The sequence below is a fragment of the Harpia harpyja genome, assembly GCF_026419915.1.
Source record: "Harpia harpyja isolate bHarHar1 chromosome 5 unlocalized genomic scaffold, bHarHar1 primary haplotype SUPER_5_unloc_1, whole genome shotgun sequence".
Taxonomy (NCBI): domain Eukaryota; kingdom Metazoa; phylum Chordata; class Aves; order Accipitriformes; family Accipitridae; genus Harpia; species Harpia harpyja.
The window spans coordinates 182,229-202,649 of NW_026293153.1; the positions used below are offsets into that span (position 1 = coordinate 182,229).

At 50.3% G+C, this 20,421-nt stretch overlaps 1 pseudogene; it reads right to left on the reverse strand.

Annotated features, from left to right (window-relative positions):
• Positions 1-12,731: 12,731 nt before the first annotated feature.
• On the reverse strand, positions 12,732-13,649 carry LOC128137946 (olfactory receptor 2A2-like; annotated as a pseudogene).
• Positions 13,650-20,421: the final 6,772 nt, after the last annotated feature.

A 20,421-nucleotide genomic window follows, 5' to 3' on the forward strand; every position in this document is an offset into this window, starting at 1 on the left:
GGAGCCGGCCCGGCCCGCAGCGGAGCGGAGCGGAGCGGAGCGGCAGGTCTCGGCCCAGGGGCCGCGCCACCCCCAGCCCTTTCCGAAGCGAAGGAAAAAGGAAAGGAAAGGGGAAAGGAAAAGGAAAGGGAAAGGAAAAGGAAAGGGAAAGGAAAGGGAAAGGGAAAGGGAAGGAAAAGGAAAGGAAAGGGAAAGGGAAAGGGAAGGAAAAGGAAAGGGAAAGGGAAAGGGAAAGGGAAAGGGAAAGGGAAAGGGAAAGGGAAAGGGAAGGAAAAGGAAAGGAAAGGGAAAGGGAAAGGGAAAGGGAAAGGAAAGGAAAGGAAAAGTAAAGGAAAAGGAAAGGACAGGGAAAAGGAAAGGAAAGGAAAAAGGAAAGAAAAAGGACAGGGAAAAGGAAAGGAAAAGGAAAGGAAAAGGAAAGGAAAAGGAAAGGACAGGGAAAAGGAAAAGGAAAGGACAGGGAAAAGGAAAGGAAAGGAAAGGAAAGGGGAAAGGAAAGGAAAAGGGAAAGGAGGCGAGGCCAGGCTGGGGGCGGCAGGTGAACCCCCTCCTCGCCTTCCCAGGTGCCTGAGGCTCCGGAGGTGGAAGGCCAGTCCAGGAAGGCTGTGGAGCTCGGACCAGCTACGCCAGAGGTGTTGCCACGGTCAGAAAGGCCTACCCCCTACCCTACGACCGCCTCCCCGAGGAAGCAAAGACGGCTTAGGGGTGTGGGTGACTCCCTTCTGAGGGGAACAGAGGGTCCGAGATGCCGGACAGAGCCTCCTCTTAGGGAAGCCTGCTGCCTCCCCGGGGCCCGGGTTCAGGGCAGCACTGGGAAACTTCCTAGCCTGGGACGGCCCACGGGCTATTGCCCACTACTGCTCTTCCGCCTGGGTGGCGACGAAGCTGCAACGCGTGGTCCGAGGGCGATCGAAAGAGACTTTGGGGCCTTGGGATGGTTGGGAGGGGAATCTGGAACATGGGTTATTTTTCCCTCTCTCCTTCCAGTTGCGGGCAGCGACACTGGAAGAAAGAGATGGACCCGGTCTGTTAATACGTGGGTCGTGGCTGGTGTCCCCGCCAGACTTTTGGGTTTTTCGATAATGGGGTGGCCGGCATGGCCCCAGGCCTGCTGGTGTCAGATGGGATTCGCCTTTCTCAAAGGGAGAAGGGGGTCTTGGCTCACGAGCTAGCGGGCCTCCTTGGCAGAGCTTTAACCTACACTCGAAGGGATGTTACAGAGGCATGCACAATCAAATCCCACAGGTGTTAAAGCTCAGCTTCATTCTTTAGTAAAAAGTTAGTTAGAACTCCGGTAACATTTTGTAAACCACAGGCTCAATGATGTAAGGGGAATTAATACTACACAACCGACTTCTTAAGAATTCTTAAGATTTAAAATGATGACTCAAAATGCGCGTATCACTCACCTAAAAGATGAGGGCTCTCTACCTCGAGGAGTTACCTCGGGCGGCGTCCCGACCCAAGGGGGAGTCCCTGACTGCAGATCCGCTGCTCTCGGGAGGACTGATTCCAAAATGTCCTCTGGCGGGACCCTCTTTATACCCTTGTCGAATCGGATCTGCGGTCATTTTACTCCCCATTGGCCAAAAGGTCACTTCAGTATACCTGGCGCTTCTCGATTGGTAAGTTCAATTTTCAACCTGCGGCCTCTAGGGTTTGGGGTTTTTTCTCTCTTCTCCCTGTTTGGAGTTTTGTTTCCTGGAGGGGGTGTGTGTTTGTGTGTGTACTGCCACAAGGGGGAGAGGGATACTATCAGGCTCGCCCTTGACAAGCTGTGGGGCGACATGCCAAGGTTAGGGGGACGGGGTGCTAGCGAGGACCCTCGGCCTGTTGCTCCAAGACGTGAGGGGTACACTGGAACACACTTGTGAAGTCTTAAGAGAGATGAGCCAGGGGCTCCTGAGGTAATGGGAGCCAAGAGGGAAACAACAGAGAAATCATAGAATGGTTTGGGTTGGAAGGGACCTTTAAAGGTCATCTCGTCCAACCCCCCCCCTGCAATGAGCAGGGACATCTTCAACTAGATCAGGTTGCTCAGAGCCCCGTCCAACCTGGCCTTGAATGTTTCCAGGGATAGGGCATCTAGCTACCACCTCTCTGGGCAGCCTGTGCCAGTGTCTCACCACCGTCACTGTAAAAAATGTCTCCCTTAGAGCTAGCCTAAATCTACCCTCTTTTAGTGTAAAACCATTCCCTCTTGTCCTGTCGCTACAGGTGCTGCTGCAAAGTCTGTCCCCATCTTTCAAAGAAGCCCCCTTTCAAGTACTGAAGGGCTGCAGTAAGGTCTCCCTGGAGCCTTCTCTTCTCCAGGATAAACAACCCCAGCTCTCTCAGCCTTTCCTCACAGGAGAGGTGCTCCTCCCTCTGATCATTTTTGTGGCCCTCCTCTGGACCCACTCCACCAGGACCATGTCTTTCTTTTGCCGGGGACTCCGAAGCTGGATGCAGTATGCCAGGTGGGGGTCTCACCAGAGCAGAGGAGAGGGGCTGGATCCCCTCCCTCGACCTGCCAGCCATGCTTCTTTTGATGTGGCCCAGGATACGGTTGGCGTTCTGGATTGCAATGGCACATTGTCAGCTCATGTCCAGCTCTTCATCCACCAAGTCGTGCATGGGGCTGCACTCAATCACTTCAAACCCCAGCCTGTACTGATACCGGAGATTGCACCAAACTGGGTGCAGTACCATGCCCCTGGCCTTGTTGAACTTGATAAGATACACATAGGCCCACTTCTGCAGCCTGTCCGGAGAGGTGGGTGGATCCTGGAGGGCAGAGCTTCCTCAAAAGGACAAAAATCATGTTGGGTAGCTGCCTTGGAGGAGTCTGGCTGTGACCCGAGATCTTCGGTACTTAAAGCAGATGCCAAAAGACTCTGAGAGATACCTGGGAGGAGTCTTGGGTCGATCCCGGAGAAGAGAGCTTCCTCCAAAGGACAAAAAACATCTTGGGTAGCTGCCTTGGAGAAGTCTGGGGCTGATACCTGGGATCTCAGGACCCTAAAAGAGATGTCAAAAGACCCTGGGAGTTACTGGGAGGAGTCACAGGGGGATCCTGGATGGGACAACTTCCTCCAAAAAAGAAAAAAACCTCAAGGGTGGCTTCCTTGGAGGAGTCTAGGACTGAGACCTGAGATCTTAGGTACATAAAGCAGAGGTCAAAAAACTCTGGGAAGTACCTGGGAAGAGTCTTGGGTCAATCCCAGAGAAAAGAGCTTCCTGCAAAGGAGAAAAATCATCTTGCATAGCTTCCTTCGAGGAGTCTGGGGCTGCTACCTGGGATTATAGGTCCCTATAAGTAAAGGCCAAAAGCCTCTGGGAGTTACTGGCAGGAACCTTGGGTCTATCCTGGATAGGAGAGGTTCCTCCAAAAAAACCCCCAAAAACCTCAAGGGTAGCTTCCTTGGAGACGTCTGGGGCTGCTACCCGGGATCTCAGGTCCCTAAAAGGGAGGTCAAATGCCTCTGGGAGCTACTGGGAGGAGTTACAGGCGGATCCCGTAGGGGAGAGCTTCCTCCCCAAAGGAAAAAACCTGAAGGGTAGCTTCCTTGGAGGAGTCTGGGGCTGCTACCTGGAATCTCAGGTCCCTACAAGAAAAGGCCAAAAGACTCTGGGAGATGCCTGGAAGGAGTCACAGGGGGATCCTGGAGGGGAGAGCTTCCGCAAAAATAGAAAAATCATCTTGGGTAGCTGTCTTGGAGGAGTCTGGGGCTGCTACATGGGATCTGAGGTCCCTATAAGAAAGGGTCAAAAGACTCTGGGAGTTACTGGGATTAGTCACAGGGGAATGCTGGAGGGGAGACCATCCTCCAAAAAAGAAAAAAACCTCCCGGGTACCTTCCTTGGAGGAGTCTGGGGCTGATACCTGAGATCTTACGTTCGTAAACTAGAGGTCAAAACACTCTGGGAGACGCCTGGGAGGAAACCTGGATCGATCCCGGAGGAGAGAGCTTCCTGCAAAAGAGAAAAATCATCTTGGGTGGCTTCCCTGGAGGAGTCTGGGGCTGCTACCTGAGATGTTAGGTACGGAAAGCAGAGGCCAAAAGACTCTGGGAGATACCTGGGAAGAGTCTCAGGTGGCTGTCGGAGTAGAGATTTCTCTAAAGGAAAAAAAAATGTATCGAGCTACTTACTTGGAGGAGTCTGGGGCAGGTAGCTGGGATCTCCGGTCCTGAACGCAGAGGTCAAAACACTCTGGGAGACACCTGGGAGGAGCCTTGGGTCGATCCCGGAGGAGAGAGCTTCCTGCAAAGGAGAAAAATCGTCTTGGGTAGCGGCCTTGACGAAATCTGGGGCTGGGCATCCCCTGGGAGGCATGACCAGCCTGTGGGACCAGGAGGCAGGTCTTGCTCACGTGCTCAGGGAATAGCCGATCGCCAGCTCTGGGGTCAGGAAGGAATTTTCCCCCGGGGCAGATTGGCACTGGACCCGGGGGTTTTTTGCCTTCCTCTGCAGCACTGAGCAGGACCACTTGTCAGGGCTCCTCCGGTCTGTTGTGGCTAGGTTACTGCCTGCTGCTCGTGCACCATGAAGATGGCCTCTCATGCCCTGCAGCTGGGGGGAGGAAGGCTTTTTTTCCCCCACGGTGGGCTAGCAAGTGTCCCCGGGGGTTTTTTGCCTTCCTCTGCAGCACTGAGCACGGCCCCTCGCCAGGGCTCCTTTGGGCCGTTGTGGCTAGGTGCCTGCTGCTCGTGCTCCACGAAGGTGGCCCTCGTGCCCCGCATCCGGGGGGAGGAAGCTTTCTGACTCCCACGGCGCGCTCCAAGGGATGCTCCCGGGGGGTTGCTTCTTGTCCTCTGTAGCACTGAGCACAGCCCCTTGTCAGGGCTCCTCTGGGCCCTTTCGCCTAGGTCCTTGCCTGCTGCTCTTGCACCCCCGAGGCACCGCTCGTGCCCTGGCTCTCTCGGGCTCTCTTGCCCAGCGCAAGTCTGGAGCGGGAGCGAGCTCTGCTCTTCCCTTAGCTCCATTTCCCCAGGGGTTCTGGCTTGGGCAAAACAGCCTGTGCTTGGAAGGGCTCCAGGCTTGCTGCCCCATCAGGAGCTGCCACTTTTCACCTCTCCCTGCATGCAAATCAAGCGCAGGGCCGGCACGAGAGCGCCTTTCATGCATCGTTGGCCAAGAAGCACAGCGGCGGAGCAAGTAGCCGAACGCAAAAATACGCTTTTCACCTCTACCTGTCATACTCTGGAAAATACCCCACGGTACCACACACCTCCTCCTCCTGCTCCTCCTGCTCCTCCTGCTCCTCCTCCTCCTTCTTCTTCTTCTTCTTCTTCTTCTTCTTTGGCGTGTGGTCGGTCCTGATCCTCATTCTTCACGGTCTCACTCTTCAGGATACAGGGACTGCTTGGCCTGTATTCCTGCTGCTACTTTCTGTAGCTCTCTGACTTGCCTTTGCCAGGCTGCAAAGAATGTCTTCTCAAGCTCAACTGAAGAATGCATCAGCCTGCTCCTGGCTACACGGGCACACCGTGTTAATGCTTGTGAGCATCGGCTCCGAAGCAGACTCAGAAAAATAAAAGTAATACCCTGTTTCCACTCGTAACCTTTGTGTCATGTGTCCTTCAAAGTGTTCTGGGAGCTGAAAGGCCCCTGGCGTTTCAGGCCAATAACACTCTCATCGGTATTTGACTCATGGTGAGCACAGGGAACAGAGTAGAGTAGAATGGAATAGAACAGAACAGAGCAGAATAGAATAGAATAGTTCAGCTGGAAGGAACCTACAACGATCACCTAGTCCAACTACCCCACCATTTCAGGGCTGACCAAAAGTTCCAAGCATGGTATTAAGGGCATTGTCCAAATGCCTCTTCAACACTGACAGGCATGGGGCATCCACCACCTCTCCAGGAAGCCTGTTTCAGGGTGTGACCACCCTCTTGGCAAAGAAATGTCTCCTCACGTCAAGTCCAAACCTCCCCTGACAGTGCAGCAGCAAATGTCCCTTGGTGCGCTGGTAAGGGAATGGTGAGGAAACCATGCGTGCTCTCTGCATCTCTGCAGAGTTCCTGCAGAGGGAACCAAACCCCTGTCTTTCACCTCTGGCATCACCACAACCAAAGGAATGTCTGTGGCATAAATGCCCTTATTTACATAGTCTGAAGGTACAGATCAATTTTGGCACCAACGCACAAAATGGCAAGGAGAGTACCCCTCTCAGTCTCTCAGTACTCAAAATACTAAATCCTAAAGGAAAAGGAGACTTGCCAGGGTTTGAGGTAACATCCGAACATCTTCCCACAAACCGAGGTAGGCAAAGAACTCTCGGAAAGCTTCAAGTCACAAAGGAGCTCTGAAGCTTTTACCCCGTGGCTGAAGCGCGTTTTGTATCCCGTAGAAACACGGCCAACGGGGGCGTTTAATAGAGAGGCTGCGCAGCTTGGTTTCAGTGGGACAAGGGGATATGACGGCGACAGCAGCAATGGGCTATTTTGACAGTTTGGAAGAGCTGCCGTTTGCCTGGCTGGGCTTTGGTCACGGATCCAAATGGTCCAGGTCTGAATACTACCAACCTTTCCTTCCACCACACCAGGCTCACCGCCGCGCACTTGTTTCTCAAAGCCTGGCTTACTTCCGTGGCGGGCTGTTGGCACCCACCATCCCAGCCTAGGGCTCTGGGTACACTTTGGCTTGCCTACAGGCTGCAGCTGCCAAAATCACCCCCCCTTTCTCCCCAGGAAAAGGGCTTGTGTCCAGCCACATCAAGTCCCCGCTCCTCCTGGCTGCGGGGCCGCATAGGCTTTAGCTCTGGCGCAGAGAGGGGACGGCTAATAGGGGCGGTCTCTGCGCTGCACGCTTGGTTTCTGCCATGGCCCGAGAGAAGAGGAACAGCACCAGGCTTGGCCTTGGGAGCCGAGTGGCAGAGCAGGCCTCAGGGACACCCAGCAGCTGGGCCCAGGGCATGGCCACCAAGGGCAGGCAGAGACCCCCGGGCCTCCTGGGCACAGCCACAGCCTGTGGAATGATTGCTGGAGGTGACTTGTCGGTATGACACACGCCCCCCGCCGCCCCTCACGGGAAGGTGAACCTCCAGGGTGCAACGCAGTGGACACGGAAAGGATCGGTTCCACGGTAGCTCCCTAAGCAGCATAGCCTAAGCAAATCAACTGACATAGTTTCATCTTCTCTACCTTTCAGAAAATATATTTTACCATCTCAAAGAGGAAATGAGTTGAGAAGAGCCTGCACTACTTTCAAATGTCTGCACATTGCTGTGAAACTGTGCAAAAGTATAGCACTGAATACATAGTCTTTATCGATATTATTATTATCGACATATGGTGAAGAGGCAAGCAAATTCAGCTTTCGCTTCCAGTGTTACCAGTGCGACTATAAACTCAGAGAACCCCCTGGTAGTTCTGCAGTATCTTCTTCTCCTTTAGTCCCAACGATGCAAACCCAGTTTTGTCTTCAGGAAGAAGTTCATGAAGATCCAAAGTCAATTCACTCAAACAGTAATTGTCCTGAGTGATTCATTAAATAACTTGACTCAAGAAAAATTATCCAGGTCTTTATAACATAGGTAACCTAAAACTGTACCCAAGAAAAGAAGAAATAATGCAATCTGAGGAAAAAGGAAGGAGGTTATATCTTTATAATCTATCAGCTATATCAAGCTGACAGAGGCAGGCACGCCCTTGAGTTAATCTCCTCCTGAGAGTCACAGTTGCACCGGGCTAAGTATTCACAAGCACAGTCATAGCAGAACATTTTCCAATAAAGATTACTTGCTGTTGACACGGAAGTCACGGACACTGCGCACAATCAATATGATCAAGCAGATGCCACTTTATTGCCAAGATAGCTCGGTTTATATGTTCGTTCTAGTTACTGTTCACGCATAAGCAAATTAGAGATTGGTTAGCATGAGCTGTCCACGCGCCTAGTTACACCTAATGATTGCTTATATCAACACTGTACACGCGCATAAACATAAGGCATAATTGGTTGTATTAACTAAAACATGCGAAACTTGTCTCAGTCTAATTGGTCAAGATAAGCTGCCGAATTGAGGTTCTTTGTGCCAAGTTCCCTTTATCGTGGAATGCGCACCTGTGTTCTTCTAACTGGCATCTTTCTTTTTTTGTCTTCTGGTTTATTCTGTTCAAGGCCTTCTAAAGGTGTCTGGAATGCTCTTACTACCATTAGCTAAATATGTGTCCACAAGCCTGCTGCCTACAAAGGCGTCCTTGAAGCCTGCTGCCTACAAAACATCCTTGGCTCACAAATTGATCAATTCTATCGAGTCTGGATTGTTCACCATGTGCCCATTACTTTCCAAGTATCCCACAAATCCCTCTTTTTGTTTTTGAACAATCCAGACTTTAGCCATTGCATTCTGTACCATCCTTCCTAAACAACTGAGTATACAAGGGATAATTAATAACAAGACTACCAATACTAACAAAACAATTCCCAACATTTTTAACAGATCTCTTATCCATCCCATAATTCCCCAGTGGGTAAACAGCCTGTCTAACCATCCCAAACCATCACTAACCTGCAGTTTTTGAACTTGGTCCTTCATCATTTGTATAGCTTTATGGATCCATTCAGAGTGATCAGATAAATTCATACAACACATTCCATCTAAATCTTCACAACCGTGACCATGTGCTAGCAACAGAAAATCAATAGCAGCTCGATTCTGCAACATTGCATGCCGTCTTGCACCGCAAACTCAGCCCAGCAATCGGTAGGTGCCAGCTTTACATGGGCGTCCCCATAGAGGCAACGATGGCCTTGCCGTACACCAGCCCGATGCTCTTCGGAAAATCCCGGTATTTATACATTTGCAGAGGAACGTATTTCAGCACACGTGGCCAGCGGGTGCCAAAATCCGCCTTGGTTGCAACATGGGGAGCCTATGACGCATGCGCTCGCTGGCCAGGCGCGCTGCACGAGTCATAGCCATCCTGTCTACTGGTTCATGGGTTTTGTGATGCGGTTGCAATGCACCGAGAATCTTGACCTGTCATGTTGGCCAAGGTGACCTACAAGATCTATGAACACAATTAATTAAACACAGTAAAAGCAACATTATACCTAATAAAATATGCAAGAATAAAAGAAACCCCGATTTTTAACAAAGATACAAACCAACTCCTAAGTCCCCATCTTGCAGCTAAATGCTCTAAGCCAAAATGACAGCTTTCTTAATTGCGTTAAAGCTCTTGCAGCTCCTTCTTGCCTCTGCAGTTCTGTTATCTTGTTTATTAATTGCTCCACTGTCCAAGTTCCTCGTGTCCATTGTTTTTCTGGTGGTTCAAAGTCCTTTCATACTGCAGCTGTCACGTACTCCGGCCCACTCATGCTAACTGCGGCCTACTTACGCTAACTCCAAATAATCAGGCTCAAAGAAATGTCCCCCATTTTCCATGAAATCTCCCACAATTCCCCCTTTTTGTTTTTGTGCAAGCCAAGTTACATGAAATGCTTTTGCAATCATACGTTCAACTATTTTTATAATATATGGTACAATCATTACAACTGCTAATACTACAATTAGAATAATTAAGCCATGCATAAGCAAATCTTTCAACCATCTCGTAATTCTTAAACTTGTTAGTCATCTACTTAACCCTGTGTTAGTTATCGTGAGTCTTTTACTGGGAATCATATTGATATCGGGTGTCAGTAACGTAAGTTGTCCGAGGCTACATGGCCTCCCGTTAAGTTTCGATGGAATTCTCCCTCACGCTCTATCCCCACAAATTAAAAACATCTCCGTAGGTAAAGCAGCTGGAATAGAAAAAAAGCGTGATATTCTGGAATAGATATAGTTACACCAAGCTGTAGCATTTCTATATACAGGCAAAATAGCATTTACATTCTGACCCTTTCGAGTGGTGTTATAGGTGTAATTAAACATCACACAGGCATTCACGATGACTGATCCTAACAACTCTAACTCTTGAGGTTCTTGCATTACTTGAGGCAGGTGTGCATACACCCCATCCCAATTATCGACACAGGATTGTGGGTTAGTACAAAGGGAAAATTCAGGCATTGGATCTGGCCAGGTATCTAGAGGTAACCCCACCAAAGAGGTAGAAAAAGGGTTTTCAGGGGTAGTGACAGAAAGACATATAGCTTCTTGATGCATTATGTTTGCCAAAGTTACCCATACGTTCTGTTTTGGTTGTTGGATCATCCATTCTTCACTTATGTGTGTCACCCATAACAGGCCAAATGCAGTGAGGAGGAGGAAAGTGGGGGGGGAGGGGGGAAGGGGGTGCATCAAAGGATACGGTTGGCGGGTTTTCTCGCTTCACAGCAGCCTCCTGCTTCTGTAGGGTTTCCTTTAAGCATATGGTTAGGGAGGCTTGGGAACTGTCAGATAGCTGATTAATATCGGCTGTCCCAGGGAGTGGAGCAGAAGTCAAGGGCACAGGAGCAGGCGGACAAGCTCCAAAAGTCTCTCTCGCTGCATTATGTTTTTCTCTCCGCGTTTTTCCTTCGCTTGCGGTGGGAGAGAGAGCAGCAAAAGCAGCCGCAGCCGCTTTACGATCTGCTTTCATTAATTCCCATAAAGTTGTAAGACCTTTAACTTTAGACCCGTCACTAATTTCATGCCATAGGGAGGTTCCGATAGCTTCCCAGGTACTAAGCTCAAAAGCTGTACCCACACTAATTAAAAGGTTTCTGTTCAACGTTTTAAAAGCTAACTCTTGACTGAGTTGTAGAACTTCTATGGCAAATTGTGCCTGCCATCCTGAACTGGCATAAGGACCTGCCCCCAACAACATTTGAGCTTGCACTCCAAACAAAGGATCCCCGTTCTGTCGTGGGATAGCGGCTGCATTTTCACAGGTTGCTTGCCAGTTTTGATAAAATTGAATCTGCTGGGATGGAAGCAGTAACATTTGCACAATCATTTTAGCATCATATGGTGTCAATAAATGTGCAGACAATACATGTTGAATAACAGATTGACTGTATGGTGATTTTAACCCATATTGAGTGACTGCTGCCTTAGCTTCCTTTAAAACTTTCCAGTCTAACGTTTCCCAAACAGAACCCCCATGCGCCCCTGCCACAACTGGAAACGCAGATGGAATAATTTCACCTTCAATTAAAGCATCTCTGATTACCCCCTTCCATCTTTTTGCCGGATCTCCCACCCCACCCCCTGTTAATAAGGTCGCCGGAGGTGGCTGTGGCAAAGGAGCCACGGCACCGATCTCACCCGATATGTCCTGGGAAACACAAGGATTCATTGGAGGTGGTTGCGGGAACGACGAAAATCCTGCGTTGAAGGGTGGTGGAGGTGCAGGAAAAGTTGAAGATGCCGGCTCGGACTTCACCGATGGCTCCAGGCGGGCTTCGAGAGCCTCCAGCCTTTGTAACAGTTCCTTTAGTTGTGGATCCCCCGAACCTATTGCCCGTTCCTCCTTTCCCTCGAGCGGGGATGGGGGAGTGGATGGTGGCAGTGGTGGATACAGGGATGAGGCAACTGGTTTAGGTGATGAAGGACGAGAATTAGAGACTAAGTTGTTTTCCGTCTCTTCTGCTGGTGGCGGTGGAAATTCTGCCAGGCTGTCGGCTTTTTCCAAGGGCTGATCTCTGGGCTCTGGATCTGCTACCGCAGATTTCCTGACTGCACTAGCCCCTGCGCCGGATACACGGGTTGGAACAACGGCTGGAATTTGTGGTGGCACAAAGGTGAAGCTCGCCGGGGATGGCATCCCTTGTGGCCCTTCGGGCTGCAGTGCGGCAAAAGCGGAAGCTGCTGCCGAACGTTCAGCTTTCATATCTTTTAAAGTTTCTATAATTAACTTCCACACGGTGGAATATCTGCTCGCCTCTTTTGAACCCGAACTTATGTTATGCCATAATTCTTGCCCTATCTTTTCCCAAGTAGGAATGGCAAAAGCATCTCCAAAAGTAGGGAGTAAGCTTTTTTCTCTCGCCCATAGTAGCAGGGCTTTCAGGGTAGACGAGTCATAACTTAATCCTCTCGTAGAGAGCATATGTTGGAGGAGCTTAACCACTACTGCCTCTTCCTTGGACATAGTGGACCCCATCTCCTCCCCGGCCGCTCGCCTGATCAGGACGAGATTCCCACGACGGTACCGTTTTTTGTTTTTTTTTTTTCCGAGTGCCGGGGCAGCACTCGCCTACAGCCGGCTTCCGCACCCTCTCTCCGTCGGTTCCTGTCATAGAATTCAACACTGATCCGAGGGTCCCTGTTCGGGCGCCACTTGTTGACGCGGAAGTCACGGACACTGCACACAATCAATATGATCAAGCAGCTGCCACTTTATTGCCAAGATAGCTCGGTTTATATGTTCATTCTAGTTACTGTTCACGCATAAGCAAATTAGAGATTGGTTAGCATGAGCTGTCCACGCGCCTAGTTACACCTAATGATTGCTTATATCAACACTGTACACGCGCATAAACATAAGGCATAATTGGTTGTATTAACTAAAACATGTGAAACTTGTCTCAGTCTAATTGGTCAAGATAAGCTGCCGAATTGAGGTTCTTTGTGCCAAGTTCCCTTTATCGTGGAATGCGCACCTCTGTTCTTCTAATTGGCATCTTTCTTTTTTTGTCTTCTGGTTTATTCTGTTCAAGGCCTTCTAAAGGCGTCTGGAATGCTCTTACTACCGTTAGCTAAATAAGTGTCCACAAGCAAAGCGTCCTTGAAGCCTGCTGCCTACAAAACATCCTTGGCTCACAAATTGATCAATTCTATCGAGTCTGGATTGTTCACTATGTGCCCATTACTTTCCAAGTATCCCACAGACACCCACCACGGTCGGGTGGGAGCCACAGGTGGAGAAGGTTCTGTGCCATCCTGGCGCAGAGCGGATGCGCAGAACGGTGGCCAGGATGTCCAGGGAGGAAATCAGGGTTAAGGCTAAAGGGCAGAGGAAGAAGCACACACAAACAGCAAAGATCAGGACTTTATCGGCACTAGCGGCAGTGCAGGCCAGCTTTAAGACAGCAAGAATTTCACAGGAGAAGTGGACAACCTCGCAGGGGCCACAGAAAGGCAGGTGTAAAGCCAGAGAGGCTTGCAGTGTACCAAATACGAACGCCAAAGCCCACAAAACTGTGGCAAGGGTGAGGCACAGCCTCCAGATCGTGATGAGGGCATAGCGGAGGGGACGGCAGATTGCCACGTAGCGAACAGAAGACATCACGGCCAGCAGCACGCACTCTGTAAGTGCAAAGATTAAATAAAGATGGATCTGCGCCCCACACCCAGCAAAGGAGATGGTTCTGCCTTGTCCAAGGAGGCTCCTTAGCATATGGGGGATATTGCTGGAGGCCTAGCAGATGTCCACGATGGAGAGGTGGCAGAGGAAGAAGTACATGGGGCTGTGGAGGCAGTAGTCCAGGCAGATAAGCAGAAAGACAAGTGCGTTTCCCATCAGAGTGGCAGAGCAGAGGGCAGAGAAAAGGCCAAAGAGGCAGCGCTGCAGGGCTGGGGTGCTGCAGAACCCCAGGAGGATGAATTCTGTGACAGTCGTTTCATTCTGCACGCTGTGCTGGAGGTGAGGCAGCACAAACTGCCACCGCGGAGATCTGGAAGGGAAGGAGCAAGGAAAAGGAAAGAAAAAGGAGAGTTTTCCTAAGAATGCTGTGTCCTTTACTCTTTACGCTGCAGCTCCCTTCTCCCTGTTTTTCCCTCTGACTCCAGTGAAAGGTGCGTACTACCCTCACCATGCCGAGCGACGTTGTGTTGGGTCTGGCTGAGATGGAGTTAATACTCCCCATAGCAGCCCTCATAGCACTGTGCTCTGCATCAGTAGCTAGAAAGGTGTTGATAACACACCAGTGTTTTGGCTACTGCTGAGCAGTGCTGGCACAGCATCAAGGCTGTCTCTCCAACATTTTTGCCCCCCCCTCAACGGCAGGCTGGGGCAGGGCGAGATCTCGGGAGGGGACATAACCAGGACAGCTGACCTAAACTAACCAAACAGATATTCCATACCATATGACGTCAGCTCAGATATAAAAGCTAAGTAAAGGGAGACGGAAGGGGGGCATCTTTTGTCTTCAGGAGCAACCACTACGCGTACTGAAGCCCTGCTTCCCAGGAAGTGGCTAGACATCGCCTGCTGATGGGAAGTAGAGAATAATATCATTTGTTTTTCTTTGCTTTCGCGCGCGACCTTGGCTTTCAGTTTATTAAACTGTCCTTATCTTGACCCACGAGCCTTTGGTTATATTTTCTTCCCCCTGTCCAGTTAAGAAGGGGGAGGGATAGAGCGGCTTTGGTGGGCACCTGGCATCCAGCCAGGGTCAACCCACTACAGTCCTTTTTGGCGCCCAACGTGGGGCAAGACAACGGCAGTTTTGCATTAAACGTGCCATAGCTAGTTATTAAGTGGCAAGCTCCTGTGCAGGTCACGGAGCTTGTTGCCTGCTTGCTTATCTCTACGTTGCTGAGTTTGGGAACGTGGTAACGCAAATAATGGCTGTGTGCTTTGCCCTGGCACTGATGGCTTTGTTGTGCTGCGGGAGCTATCTTGTGGGGAGAATGAAGGAACTCGGGAACATGCTAATACAAATAATATCTATGTGCTTTGTCCTGGCACTGATGGCTTTGCTGTGTTGTGGGAGCTGTCTTGTGGAGGAGATGAGGGAACACATCTCCCTCTCCCTACCGGGCATTGATGTGAATGGTTTTATTATGCAGGCTCCTGAGGTCCTTGTTCACCCTTATGTGAGTTGTTCAGTACTAATAATTAATACTGGTGGTATATTATGGGTATTGTGGAATCTGGTCTCGTCCTGGTATAAGAGAAGACAAGTTTTGGGTGAGGCAATACTGAAATGTGCCCTCAAGCGACCGGTCCCTGGGTGGCAGGGTATATGGAAGGATTTGGGCAGATTCCTAGGACGGTTATCACCTCCCATAATCTGGGACTTTACACCTGAACAGGCAAGTAACCCTGGCAAACTGACGCGCCACCTGATAGAAGGGTGCCTTGCCTATCCCAATGAAAACCAGCAGCTTCTCGCACTGTACTGGGGCCTGGCCTATGCCTACCGAGCCATAGTTCAACACTCTCAGAGGACCACGGTTGAGGCAGGGACCCAGACTGCATCTGAGGACACCATGCTCGAGGCAGGGACCCAAACAACAACAACAACAACTACAGTAATTGCCCCAATAGTGAAAAAGAAACAGTGGACGAGGAGATCAACAGGTCCATACCATCGATTAGTGAGGGAAGAAGAAGAAGAAGAGGAAAGGCTTAATCTAGAAGCTGGTCCTTCGAAAAAGAAATTGGAGGAAGGAGTGAGGGAACTTAGACCGGAAGCGGAAACTACCCGGTCCCCGACGTCCTCAGAACTTCGGGACTTGCGGAAAGACTACAGCCGCCAGCCAGGTGAGCGGATTGCTGCCTGGCTGCTCCGATGCTGGGACAACGGGGCCGACAGTCAGCAACTGGAAGGCAAGGAAGCCCAACAGCTGGGATCCCTCGCTAGAAACCGGGGAATTGAAAGAGGAATTGGAAAAGAGGCAGCAATTTGCAGTCTCTGGAGCCGGCTCCTCTCAAGTGTGAGGGCAAGATATCCATTCAAGGAAGATCTTGTGAATTCCTCAGAAAAGTGGACTACCGCAGATGAAGGCATCCAGTACCTGAGAGAGTTAGCAGTGGTGGAAGTCATCTACAGTGATCTAGATGATGAGGAAGTCTCAAAAGATCCAGAGGGTGTCCTGTGCACACGGGCCATGTGGAGAAAGGTGATTCAAGGTGCCCCAGCGTCATATTCTAACAGCTTGGCAGCAATGTATTGCCCAGATATGGAAACACCAACTGTGGAGAAAGTGTCGTCTTGGCTCCAAAACTTTGAAGAAAATCTCTGTGTCTCCTCATCCCTACAGGACAGTGCCTTGGCTCTTAGGGACGCTCCAAGAAATCAGTCCTCTCCTGCCCCGGTCAGAGGGAAAGGGAGCCCAAGGCGTATGCCACGTGGTACACTCTGGTTCTTCCTGCGTGACCAAGGGGAGGACATGAGGAAGTGGGACGGTGAACCCACCTTTAAGCTGGAAGCCCGCGTACGTGAACAGAGAGGGAAGACAGCTGTTAAGAAGGGGTCACCCAAGAAGAAGGCTGTCAGTGTCGTTGCTGTAGAGGCCCAAGAAAGCAATCAGCGATCCTCCAGGCATAGAAGAACTGAAACGACCTCCCTTGACTCTGGTGAGGGGACTTCTGGTCTGGCACCGCAAGGGTCAGACAGTGAATACTCTGATGAGGAACAGCAATAGAGGGTCCCTGCCTTCGGCCAGGAGGAGGAAAGGGATGACCGGATATACTGGACTGTGTGGATTCGATGGCCTGGCACATCAGACCCACAGAAGTATAAGGCTTTGGTAGACACTGGTGCACAGTGTACGCTGGTACCATCAGTGTATGGGGGCACAGAACCCATCTGGATCTCTGGAGTGACAGGGGGATGCCAGGAATTGACTGTATTGGAGGCTGAAGTGAGCTTGACAGGGGACAAGTGGGAAAAGCACCCCATTGTGACTGGCCCAGAGGCTCCTTGTATCCTTGGCATAGACTACCTCAAGAGAGGGTACTTCAAGGACCCAAAGGGGTACCGATGGGCTTTTGGTGTAGCCACTGTAAACGCAGAGAAGATCAAACAGCTATCTACCCTGCCTGGCCTCTCGGAAGATCCCTTCATTGTGGGACTGTTGCAAGTTGAAGAACAGCAGGTGCCAATCGCTACCAGGACGGTGCACCGCCGGCAATATCGGACAAACAGAGACTCCCTGGCTCCCATCCATGAGCTGATCCATCAACTAGAGAGACAAGGAGTCATCAGCAAGACTCATTCACCTTTTAATAGTCCTATATGGCCAGTGCGAAAGTCTGATGGAGGGTGGAGGTTAACAGTAGATTATCGCGGCCTGAATGAAGTGACACCACCACTGAGTGCTGCTGTACCAGACATGTTAGAGCTCCAGTATGAACTGCCATCAAAGGCAGCCACGTGGTATGCTACAATTGATATTGCCAATGCGTTTTTCTCCATTCCTTTGGCAGCAGAGTGCAGGCCACAGTTTGCTTTCACATGGAGAGGTGTCCAATACACCTGGAATCGACTGCCCCAGGGGTGGAAGCACAGCCCTACCATTTGTCACGGACTAATCCAAACAGCACTGGAACAAGGCGATGCCCCTGAACATTTACAATACATAGATGACATCATCGTGTGGGGCAACGAGGCAGAAGAAGTGTTTGAGAAGGGAAAAAGAATAATTCAGATTCTTCTGAAAGCTGGTTTTGCCATAAAGAAAAGCAAGGTCAAGGGACCTGCACAGGAGATTCAGTTCTTGGGAATAAAATGGCAGGATGGACGCCGTCATGTCCCTATGGATGTGGTTAACAAGATAGCAACTATGTCTCCACCAGCTAACAAGAAAGAAACACAAGCTTTCCTAGGCCTTGTGGGGTTCTGGAGAATGCATATTCCAGGTTATAGTCAGCTTGTGAGCCCTCTCTATCGAGTAACGCGGAAAAAGAACTATTTTGAATGGGGCCCTGAACAACAACAAGCCTTTGAGCATATCAGACAGGAAATAGCTCGTGCGGTAGCTCTTGGGCCTGTCCGGACAGGACCAGATGTACAAAATGTGCTCTACACTGCAGCTGGGGAGCATGGTCTCACCTGGAGCCTCTGGCAGAAAACACCAGGAGAAACCCAAGGTCGACCATTAGGGTTTTGGAGCCGGGGGTACCGAGGATCAGAAGCCCACTACACCCCGACTGAAAAAGAGATACTAGCAGCATATGAGGGGGTTCGAGCCGCTTCAGAAGTTGTTGGTACAGAAGCATATCTTCTCTTGGCACCACGATTGCCCGTGCTACACTGGATGTTCAAAGGAAACATCCCCTCTACACATCATGCAACCAGTGCTACATGGAGTAAGTGGATAGCATTGATCACGCAACGGGCTCGACTGGGGAAATCTAACCGCCCAGGAATTCTGGAAGAGATCATGGACTGGCCAGAAGGCAGAGATTTTGGAGCATCGCCTGAGGAGGTGGCTCGTGCCCAAGAGGCACCACCATATAATGAGTTTTCAGAAGATGAAAGGTGTTATGCTTTGTTTACTGATGGATCCTGTCGTGTGGTAGGGAACCATCGGAAGTGGAAAGCTGCTGTGTGGAGTCCCACACGACAAGTCGTTGAGGCCACTGAAGGAGAAGGTGAGTCAAGTCAGTTTGCAGAAGTGAAAGCCATCCAACTAGCCCTAGACATTGCTGAACGAGAAAAGTGGCCAGTACTCTACCTCTATACTGACTCCTGGATGGTGGCTAATGCCCTGTGGGGGTGGCTACAGCAGTGGAAGAAGACCAATTGGCAACGCAGGGGTAAACCCATCTGGGCAGCAGCATTGTGGCAGGACACTGCTGCCCGTGTAGAACACATGACTTTAAAGGTACGTCAGGTAGACGCTCACATGCCCAAAAGCCGTGCCACTGAAGAACATCGAAATAATGAACAGGTAGACAAGGCTGCCAAAATAGAAGTAGCTCAGGTGGACCTGGACTGGGAGCGTAAGGGTGAGCTATTTGTAGCTCGCTGGGCCCATGAGACATCGGGACATCTAGGGAGAGATGCAACATATAGGTGGGCTCGTGATCGAGGGGTGGACCTGACCATGGAGGCCATCACACAGGTCACTCATGAATGTGAAACATGTGCTGCAATCAAACGAGCCACCAGAGTAAAGTCTCCCTGGAACAGAGGGCGGTGGCTGGGCTTTCGATATGGCGAGGCCTGGCAAATTGACTACATTGGACCACTGCCACGAACACGCCAAGGCAAGCGCTACATACTCACGATGGTGGAAGCAACTACTGGTTGGCTAGAAACATATCCTGTAAACCATGCCACTGCCCGAAACACCGTCTTAGGCCTCGAAAGGCAAATTTTATGGCGACATGGTACCCCGGAAAGAATTGAATCAGACAATGGGACTCATTTCCGAAATAACCTCATAAGCTCCTGGGCAAAGAAACACGGCATCGAGTGGGTGTACCACATACCCTATCACCCACAAGCATCTGGAAAAATTGAGAGATATAATGGACTGTTGAAGACTATGTTGAGAGCGCTAGGCAATGGGACATGGAAGCATTGGGATACAAATTTAGCAGAAGCCACTTGGCTAGTTAACACCAGAGGGTCTGCTAACCGTCCTGGTCCTGCCCAAACAATACCCCTACATACTGTGGGAGGAGATAAGGTCCCCGTAGTGCACATGGGGAAGTGGCTGGGGAAGGCAGTGTGGATTTCTCCTCCCATGGGAAAAGGCAAACCCATTCGTGGGATTGTCTTTGCTCAGGGACCTGGGTGTACTTGGTGGGTAATGCGGAAGGATGGGGAGACCCAGTGTGTGCCTCAAGGACATTTAACCTTGAGGGAAAAATAATCTGTGATGTGAGTTGTATGTTGTAGGAAGTAATGTAGCAGGAATGACCTGAACTGCAGAGGAGTGAACTTCGTAAGGAACCAGACAAGTGCATCGGTGACCCAAACCAAGCCGGTGTTGGTGCCCAACGATCGAACATACTGCTTCTCCTGTCCTGACCACTCATCTTGATGGATGGGGCCCAAGTCATAACCTGTGTGTGAACATCTGGAGGAGTGGAAGAAGCCCATGGAATATCTATCTGTTAAAGGACAGGGGATAGTAATTAATAAGAATGTATAAATCTGTATGTTGGGTATAAAAGTGGTTTAAGTATGTAGTTTCAGTTGTAAGTGTTGGTAAGAAGGGATTTCAGTAATGAGAATTAAATACAACGGCATGGTTAGAAGATATCTGTATTAAATTATGTGGGACCTGAGCATGATGCAAATGGTATGGAATAAGGGGTGGAGATTGTATTGGGTCTGGCTGAGATGGAGTTAATACTCCCCATAGCAGCCCTCATAGCACTGTGCTCTGCATCAGTAGCTAGAAAGGTGTTGATAACACACCAGTGTTTTGGCTACTGCTGAGCAGTGCTGGCACAGCATCAAGGCTGTCTCTCCAACATTTTTGCCCCCCCCTCAACGGCAGGCTGGGGCAGGGCGAGATCTCGGGAGGGGACATAACCAGGACAGCTGACCTAAACTAACCAAACAGATATTCCATACCATATGACGTCAGCTCAGATATAAAAGCTAAGTAAAGGGAGACGGAAGGGGGGCATTTTTTGTCTTCAGGAGCAACCACTACGCGTACTGAAGCCCTGCTTCCCAGGAAGTGGCTAGACATCGCCTGCTGATGGGAAGTAGAGAATAATATCATTTGTTTTTCTTTGCTTTCGCGCGCGACCTTGGCTTTCAGTTTATTAAACTGTCCTTATCTTGACCCACGAGCCTTCGGTTATATTTTCTTCCCCCTGTCCAGTTAAGAAGGGGGAGGGATAGAGCGGCTTTGGTGGGCAC